This window comes from Pteropus alecto, unplaced genomic scaffold, assembly GCF_000325575.1.
Source record: "Pteropus alecto unplaced genomic scaffold, ASM32557v1 scaffold45, whole genome shotgun sequence".
Lineage (NCBI taxonomy): Eukaryota > Metazoa > Chordata > Mammalia > Chiroptera > Pteropodidae > Pteropus > Pteropus alecto.
In genome coordinates this window covers 9,388,962-9,395,831 of record NW_006442491.1, presented here as the reverse complement: position 1 = coordinate 9,395,831, position 6,870 = coordinate 9,388,962, and positions in this window count along the sequence as shown.

Sequence of the window (6,870 nt, the reverse complement as noted above, 5' to 3'; positions counted from 1 at the left end):
GAAAGAGGAAAATCAAGAGTGCAGTTTTAGGTGAAATCCCCGTCTCAGCTTAATCCCATGGGGGAACTCTGAAGAATAAATTCTATCTCAATAAGTTTTGCAGAAAGGCAAATAATTTGGGATTTCTACTCCCACACCAGTAGGTCATTGGCTACGAGCTGCCCCAGGGATATAAACTTCCAGAGATCTCCAGTTCTCCATGAATATGGGTAAAGCAACTCTAAGAGCCCAATGGTGGACCTCTGAAAAAGGATGCAGAACCCAGTCGTTACCAGCAAAGCAGGCAGAAGCTGGGAGAAAGGTGTACAGAACATATGCAGAGCACAATAGTATTTGCTACAGGTGGTAATGCCATAATTGTCATGAGAATGACATTTATTAGAATTAGAATTGTCATTAGAATTACAATGACTCAAAAACATTGAAAATCTTGAATTGAAAAACATAAAATCTCCAGACAAAAAATCGTCTATTAAACAATGATAGCAACATAGGCAGAGATGAAAGGCCCATAGAATTATAAGACATCAGAACAAAAATGAGTAAGAAGCTTAGATATTACCCAACCCCATTACAATTTGCAGATGAATAAATCATGACCAAAGAAATCACCATGCCCACCTAATTAGTGGCAGAGCCAAACAAAGTATTGTTTTCCTGACTCCAAATAGTCTACTTGCTATTCTATATCTGCAACTTTGGAGAGGCATTATGTTCAAACCCTAATTTGTAACAATAAGACAAAGATTTCTTAATCACTGAGATTTAAAATTTTCTAACCTCCCTTGCAGTTGGATGTGACATGTGACTGAATCCTGGGATGTAAGTAAGGACAATGTTCCTAGAAGTGTAACTTCCAGGCTTGCCTCATAAAAAACACCCAGGTGGCCATTTGTATTTTCTTTTTACAACTGCTGGCAATCTAAGGAAGACTCAAAGGAAGTAGAGAAAGATAGATCAACAAAATGGAAGGATCCTGGATCACTAGATGATTGTAAGGAGCAACTTCTCCCCAGCTCAACTACCAATCATCCTCTATTGGACTATAACATTTACTAGCAAGAAATAAACATTTACTTTGACCAGTGACTGAAATTTGGGGATTATTTGTGACAGCAGTTAGCCTATCCTAATATGAAAGCCATTGATAAATTTCTTCAAGTGGCTTTGAGCCCCTTTAAGGCACCAGTCTGATATAGTAGGTAATCCAAAACTACATAAAATATGGCCCTGTTCTAAACTAGTCTTCAGGATCACAGCAGGAGAGAGAAGTCATAAACAAAAGAGGACAGCTTAAGGCAATAGATGCTATAGAAATTAAGAGCAGTAATAGAAGACTTCTGGTTGCGTTGTTCACAGACATCTTCATAGAAGAGATGGTAGTGCTCTGAAACCTTGAAGGATATATCAGGATTTTGATAAGATGATAGAATGAGAGTGCACCATAAAATGAGGAATGGCCTAAGATAAAAGAGAATCAAAGACAGATTTGGGAGTCCTCTCAGGATAAAATCTAGAAAAGTGGGACTAAATTTTTGAAGACTGAATTTTAAGCTAAGGGGTTGAATCAATTAGCTGTTGCTGTATAACAAATAAACCTAAAGCTTAAAGGCTTAAAAAACAAACAAACCCCTGCTTGTTATTTCTTATAGGTGTTTGAATTGCCCAGGAGTGTTTTGCTGTTATGATTCAGACTTGACTGATCTTTACTTGGCTCTCTCATGCATCTGCATTCAGCTAATGAGTCAGTTGGATAACCTCAAGTGGGAGTAATTGTCTCTGATCTCTAAATCTCTAATATTCCAGTGTGATAGGCTGGGATTATTCTCATCTTGGTAGCAAGGGACAGAAGACAGATGACTAAATGCACAAGCACTTTTTAAACTCTCCACTTGTATCAAATTTGCTATTCTTGTTGAATAACGTAAGTCACATGGTCAAGCCAAGAGTCAGTATGTGAGGGCACTATCAAGGGGTATGGAGAGAAGGAAGTATGAGAAATTGGGACTATTAATGCCAAAAATATCCATAATTGGTGTACACACCAATTATGAAGTGTGAACAAAGGACTCTGAAACTAGAACTGCCTATATTCTAATCCCATCTCTGAAATTTTCTAGCTGATTTTGGATATAGTATTTAACTTAACTATGCCTCAGTATCTTCACATAAAAATTGGGATAAAAATATCACCTACATCACAGAGTTGTTTGAAGATTCAAAAGTTAATTTACGCAAAGCGTTTAGAGTAGTGCTTGGCACATGTTAAGCTTCCTCCATATAAATGTTGGTTGTTATTGTCAAGTCAATTTTAGAGATTTGGCAGATGTTTCTATGTGTGCACCCAAGGACATAGGGAGAGGTGGTCCTAGAAAAAGACTTCCTTGAATATATCAGTTTCCCTTAAATCGTCCTTTGTAACAATTCTAATTCCTTTATTAACTGGTAACATCTTTGAGCTTGAACTCAGCTCCGCTAAAACAAAAGACAATAGGATTTGTCTTTGGGGTGATGGGAAGATCATAGGCCATTTCTAGTTGCCAACTGGCTTTATCCATGGAAAAGTAAACTTTCTATGTCTTCTTGACAGGAAGTATTTGAAACTTGGAAGTTATATTTCTACTCTCCCACAGAACCTGGCAGATAGGAGCATTGTCTTCCTAGATGATAGCATTTAAAATAGATGGTTCCCAAATCCTTGAGAAAGGTATTCTTGGGTTAGAAAACTGGCAAGAGACTTAAAAAATATAATTACCATCAAAGGGATAGAGAAATATTTAGTTACAAGTTTTCAAAAGTCAATGCTCTAAGAAAAGAGAGGTCAGTGGATTAGAGTCAGAAAAAAGCCAAGGTTTAGTCAAGCTTAGGGTAAAGTTAAAATTTTCTTGTTCAAGACAATTATAGTTTCTATATGCTTTACCACTTCTACATTAAACATAGGAATTAAAAATTCAAGATTCAATAGTTGGCCAGTCAGTTACATTTATTTTACAGTATTTCTGGTGAGATTTTAACCTTGTGGTGAGTTACTACTTTAGACACTAAGCAGTGCTCTAGTGACTATTCAAATGCCTACTTTCTGGCCACAGATATACTAAACAAAAAGTTTTACATAAATCAAGAGAAGGGCATTTAAAGTTTTCAGAGCAAATGGAATTAATCAAAACAATGAGCCAAAGGAAAAAAGATAAGGATTTTAAATTTCTACAACATATTTTTATGTTTAGTTTGTAATGCATCTATACATTTCTTTCCCCGAATAACATGTTTTTTAGAGCATATTTTTATTTGGATCTGGTGGTGCAGATGGTGGAGGGGAAGTGTGAGTCCCTTGGGGTGCTGAGAAAATGAGCGGGTTGGGGCTGGAATATAAAATGAGGAATAAAGACTAATCTAGTAAGTAAAGGAAAAAAGAGGAACAAAAATAATATTGATAATGAGATCTGAATGATAAAAGAGAAAGATTCTTTAAAGAGTAGAGTGGGTATCATATAATAAATAGATAGATAGATAAATAAATATATCTATGTATCTCTCTTCATTCAAACTTCTCTCCACCCCTGCCACTTTTGGGAAACTCACATAAAATTCTCACTTTTCTCTTATAAAAAAAAATACATAAATGGAGTGAGTCATTTCAAAATGAAGTTGGAGCCACCATTCCAGAGGAACTGCCTTGCATATTTTGCTCCTTGAACTTTTGGATTATTCGAACTGGGTAGGCTTTTGGACTGAGCCAAACCAGCATGGTCTTACCAACTATTTATAAAGCACACAAGACAGTGGATATCTTGACCACAAGTATTGATTATTATGAACTCAATCCGAAGAATCAGATTTGCAAATTTTTTGACCCTAAACAAATGCCTGTTGCCTCTCATTTCAGCTTTTAAATTTTAGCTTAACACTTCTGATCCAGCTTAAACTTGGCCAACAACTATGATTAAATTTTTGTCTACAAACTCAACACCCTTATTGAAATACTTCTTCAACTATGCCACAGCGTTTGCTCATCTTCTGCCTACCCTATACCAGTTCACCTGTAGATAAATGCAACTGGAGAAAAACACACAGCCATACTGATTGGTCTCACATTTATTCATCATCCTCAAGTGTGTTTTACCATTTAACAAAACACGGCACTTATATTTTCATTTGTTCATTTTCACAATTTCCTACAAAATCATTTTTTACCATCTCATCTCTCCTTCAAACTTCACACTTCCCTCCTCATCCTCATGTTCAGATGATAGCCTTGCTTTCCATTTCATGAAGAAAATGGAAACATTCAGGAAAATACTCCTATAATCTCCCACCATTACTTATACCCACCTATATATTAGCCTATAAAGTTAGCCTATATATTTGGCTAACTTTTTATTAGCATGCTTGAATTACCTGTGCTCTTGCCTAAGGGCAATCCCTCCATTTGTCCACTAGATCACATCCCTTTCTCACCATTTCAAGGTCATCAATCCAGTCATTATTTTTCTCTCCCTTTTATATATTTTCCTTTGCCGACATTTTCCTAACAGAATGGAGCCATGTTATTATTTTTCTATTCTTAGCAATAGTTCTATCTAGCCATTACTTCATGTCTAACCTCCCATTTATAGCAAGACTCTTTGAAGTATTATTAATTGTTCAGTCTTCTATTTGCCTCTTTTGATTCTCTCTTGAACTCACCCCAGTCAAGTTTTGCCCCCAGTACTCCATTAAAACAGCTTTTATCAAGATCATGAGTGATTTCTGTTACTATCTTTCTTTGAGCCACCCTCATCTCTTGCCTGAATTATTGAAAATATCTCATAACTATTCTTCTTTCATCCCTTTAACACAGTGGCCACTCTTGTTGATCTGGTTTAATTCCTAGTCAGATCATGTCCCTACTTGCTGAAGCCTTCTGCTGGCTTTCCTCTTTACTCAGAGTGAGATCCATGCTTTCAGAGTGACACATAGGCCTTAGAAAATCAGCTCTTTATCACCTCTCTGATTGTACCTCTTATTACTCTCAAACTTGCCCACTTTGCTTCAAGCACACTGTACTCCTCACTGCTAGGCCTTTGCCCCAGATAGCTCCTCTGAATTAAGACTTTCCTACCCACCTTATCTAAAATTGTAATTTCATTCTCAACATTTATTTCTGTTTTTTTACTTTCTTTTTCTAAACATATTTTTTCTCAAGCATTTTTGTCCGCTTCGTTATTTGTGCTTTCCACTAAACTGCAGGTTTTATGAGGGTAGGGTTTGTGTGTTTGTTCATTGCTATATGGCCAGCACCTAGGTCAGTGCTTAACACATAGTAGGAGCTCAATAAACATTTATCAAGTGAATGAATGGTTAAGTGAATACAGGCATATTGGGCTTTTACTTCCCATTGTAAGAATACTATATACCATAAATGTAACCTAAATAGGGATTAGCTTCTTATTTGTTTAAGCAATCACATCCTACTCTTATATATATATCATGCTTATAATCAACTATAATTCCCAGTTCTTTTTTCATATGAACTCCTGCCAAGCCAGGAGTTCCCTATTATATATTCACAGAATTATTTTTAAATTTACACACATGGTCCTTTATAAACTTTATCATGTTATGTTAAACTGAGCAGTCCAAGTCTGACAAGAGATAATTCTGGATATTGATTTTGAAATATTTTATATTAACATTTTCTTCTAACTTTGATAAACTCTTTTATTTGACTTCTTTTATGTTCATTATAATGTTTAATCAGACAGGGCAAATTGAAGTGCCTCCTGGGCTACCAAAAGAGAATTTGTGACAGATTGCATTTTCCAAAAACCGCTGCACCAATACATGTGTATTTTCTTCTTATACTGTGATACCGACACTCCTCCATTGAGAGCTTAAGTTTAAGTTCCCTTCCCTTGAAACTGAACAGGTCTTCAACTGCTTCAATAAATAAAGTATGGAGGAAGTAACTCTATGTGACTTCTAAAACTAAATTAGAGATAGTGATGCTGTTACTGCCTTTACTGAGATGTGCACCTTGGGACCATGAGCTGACATGTGAAAAGTTCAGCTACACTAAGGCCACCATTCTGGAGAAACCACGTGGAAAAACCTCATAGAGATAGAGATTGTGGCCCGAGGAGCCCCACATATTTAAGCCACCATTGTGTAAGTCTCTGCTGCCTCGTTGCCAGACATGTGAGTGAAGAAGGCTTGAATATGATGCTAGTCTCAGCCACCATATCACCGCAAATTTATGAAAAGATCCTAAGCCAGATGGCCTAACTGAGTTGATCCTCAATTTCTGATGCACAGGAACCATGAGAGATAAGAAATGATAATTATAGTTTTAAGCCACTAAATTTTGGAGTGATCTGTTACACTGCTGTAGGTGACTACTACTACCGTGTTGTTGAGGGTATGTCCTTAAAATCTGGTCTGATCTATTGACTCTTGGGAATTACATATGAGAAGAGCTCAAGGTAGAAAGAGATGCTAACATCCTCTGTGGGAAGACTTAACTGCTTTACTTTAATTTATGCTAAGTAGTAAATCTTTAAAACATAGGACTGTTCGAGATAACTAGAATAGTGGTATAAGTGAAGTGAGGTAGAGTGAAGATGACAGAAAAGCAAACTTTGGGAGGTTAGAGCAAGTACTGAGATGGGGTGATTCATAAGTTTGCTTAGACTTGCCACACTTGTCATTTATTTGAGGGAAATTTGAAGAAACATTTGCTTTCATACAATGTTGAAATATCTGCTGATACAAGCTCAATTTCTACATTTTTTCAATCTTTTCATGCCCCCAGTGCACTCCCCACCCCTACCCTTTAGGCCTGATTTGCCAACAGGAAGACCATATTCTAATAACTTTTTACCTCTCGGTATC